The sequence below is a fragment of the Seriola lalandi genome, unplaced genomic scaffold (genome assembly GCF_002814215.2).
Source record: "Seriola lalandi dorsalis isolate HSWRI2012SDOR001 ecotype SW California unplaced genomic scaffold, Sedor1 jcf7180002054476, whole genome shotgun sequence".
NCBI lineage: Eukaryota > Metazoa > Chordata > Actinopteri > Carangiformes > Carangidae > Seriola > Seriola lalandi.
The window spans coordinates 2,397,710-2,400,792 of record NW_019525029.1 but is presented as its reverse complement, the minus strand read 5'-3'; positions in this window follow the sequence as shown (position 1 = coordinate 2,400,792).

Below are 3,083 nucleotides of genomic sequence, written 5' to 3'. Positions count from 1 at the left end.
CTCGAGTATGATATTACTTTTATACAAGCTTACTTCTACAAGCGCCATATTAGTTGAATAAGCAACAACAGATGCGATATGATTTATTTGTTCACTTTGTCATTTACTTGGCAACACCAACACAAACAGTTCCGCAACTGGACCGGTACTGGACTGTTGCTAGCAACCATGGATGTATGCTGGCAACAATAAAAACTGTCCTGACCTGCACAGTGCACACTAACTTGCTACTTCGTCTGTTACTTCAGGTGTGCGCTGAAGTATACAGGTTTCTTCTCTTCGTCCTCTTCTGACGACCATTCATCATTTAATTGTTGTGTAAATGTTATTTCTGGAAAAATATATTCATCTATGCAACGTTTATTACAATCTAAGATAGTTACAGGTAGTTAAAAGTCCCAGTGCTCTTGTATTCTATATCAGCCCCTCGTCAAATCAGAGGACATTTTTCATACCTTATTATACTAAGACGTTTTAATGCCTTACGATAAAAATACGTTTTTATTTTTTTTGCCGTTTTTGTCTTTTTGCCTTACTATACTATGACGATTTTATGCCTTATACTCTGAGATACCATACTATGACATTATGACTTTTGTAGTAAATATCCAGTCAGAGATTACATAAATAAATAAAGATTATAATAATAATAGTAATAATAATAATAACAACGCAAAGAGCAAAGATAACACAACATAACAGAAATTCCTCATGTGAAATGACCTAAACTGTTTAAACTCTGGCAGAAAATGTTATGTTTATGTTGGAACCGTCACACCGTCAGGAACTGCACTTTTAGCTCCTCTTGGAAGGCAGCTTCTCCAGATATCTATTAAATATAATAGCTGCCAGCTCTTAACTATGAGTCACTTCAGCCTTGATACTGAGAGAAATAAAGTCATCATGTGCAGCTTGTATTCTTGGCTGCCCTCTTGTGTTCAAACTAGACAGTGCAGTTGAGGGAGGTTTAGTTTTGCCCTCAACCAGTTGCAGTTTTAACCACAGTCATTCAGTATAATCCCCTTTTTAAATACCCTGAAGGGTAATTTCCATATTAAATACACTGACACACTGAAAAATGCCACATCTTTCCATATCATGAACTACACAGTGGTATGTTGCACCTGAGGAACTCCCCTTGCAGTAAAAAAATAACTGCCATTTTCACCCCTAACACAAACACAAAGACAGATAACACCGAGTCAGGTTACTTCAGAGGTATTTTTAATTAGAGTAACTTTATTTAATCCACTATTCAAATTAAGAACCCATCAAATAAGTGTGTACGTGTGTGTTATATGTATGACTAATTACAAATAAAATCCCTATGGCTGAGATAAAAAAGCCATAATGAAGTTTCTCAGTGATCTGGGTCATGGCTGGAAAGTGACATTACACGAGGACATGCGATACTGTATTACTGTTGAAACCCCACTGCTGCAAACAAAACACTCACGATTTGCTTCACTAATGGTTAACAAGACTGCTGTTGAGAGAGCTGATCCACATTCATGTTTAGCCAGTCGTCCACCAGCAGGGGAAGACTTGTACCAGGCCGATCATGCCCCAGCAGAGAGGAATGTCCCCCGTTTGGCTCTGTTTGACCTTCAAGTTTTATTTAACATCCATCAGTAGCCCCGTGCAACTAGACTAGTGTGTGGTGAGAGTAACTGTTCAGTAGTTTTATAGTGTCTCGGATATAATTGTATGAAGCAACATGAGATTGTAATGCCAACTCAAGAAAATTGTGATTGATAGTAACATTGATATTACCTAATTCATACATTTAACATTTAGAAAAGGGGTTTGGTCTGTATGAAAGCAGCTTTTCCAGCAAATACTGTATATAATCCTGTGGTTTGCCAAGACTCTATCAAAAGAAGCAGATTTTGATCATTTTATGCAATATCCCAGAAACTTCTCAAAACAGTTTAACAGGAGGGGGGGGGGAGAAAAAAACTTGTATATTATTTGGTGTAAACTACTGTACTATATTATCCTGTATCAGTGTACAGAGTAACATCCAGTGGAGTATTCTCTTGGCCTTGGGGGGGGCTAGGTGTTAGCTCCCTCACAGAAACAATGGACAAGTGTTTAAATATTGATACTGGCTCAGGAAGAGACACATTTATTTCACTCTCACCTCGGGTCAAGGCTGAACCTTGACTGTGTGTTTGCGCTGCCTCTGTTCTCATGATCTTGGCTGTTTTCCTGTTAACTAAGTGTGGAGATTATTTTCTGTCAGGGTCTTAACAGGGGAAAAACGGGATGCTTTTTATTCTGAAATGCTTGTATTTTGAAGTCTGTTGGGAGCTCAGTAGTAGTTCAATACCGTGGGTTACATTTCACAAAATGTTGTACTTATATGACACAAAAAGGCATACATTTATAATCTGAACACAGTGTTAGACTACTTTATGATCGTGTGGTGTCCTAAAATTAATACAGTTAAGAAAATGGAAGTCTTGATGGCCCCACAAAAGTAACCATAGTAAACCAAGAATAACCCCAAAATGGTGGCACAAAGCAAGTGCTTATAATAAAATCCAACATATAATAATAAAGGGCCACGCAGAAGCAATAAGCCAACAACTGTAAAGTAAAGTTTTTGAGAGTAAATCCTTCTCTAATCAAGTTTGTAAGTGTAATTCCTTCTATATTTGTGCGGTTTTCTAGACTCAAACAAACAAAATGTGAAAATGTGTTACTTTGATATAAAGAAAAAAAATAGGAGAACATTTGGCATCTGAGCTTTTCTGGTTAGACAAAGGCGGAGAATAAGGAGTGAAGGAGGAAAATGAAAAGGAGAAAATGAAAGTCATACAGCATGGAGGATTTCTCCCACAGTGAGCCAGAATGGACTCAAAAATATACGACTGGCACGAGACCACATGCCTGCACCCATCCCAAGCTTTCCAGTTAACTAGTGAGCACACGCGTCAGACAAAAAGACCAGACAATTAGATCACAAAGACTGGGGTAAGTCATTTGTTTCCAATAAAAGGAGACTGGCACAAGGAGTTTAAGGGGTGAGAGTTGATGGTCCAGAGGTTAGGGAGTCAAGTGAAGAGGGGTGGGCTGGG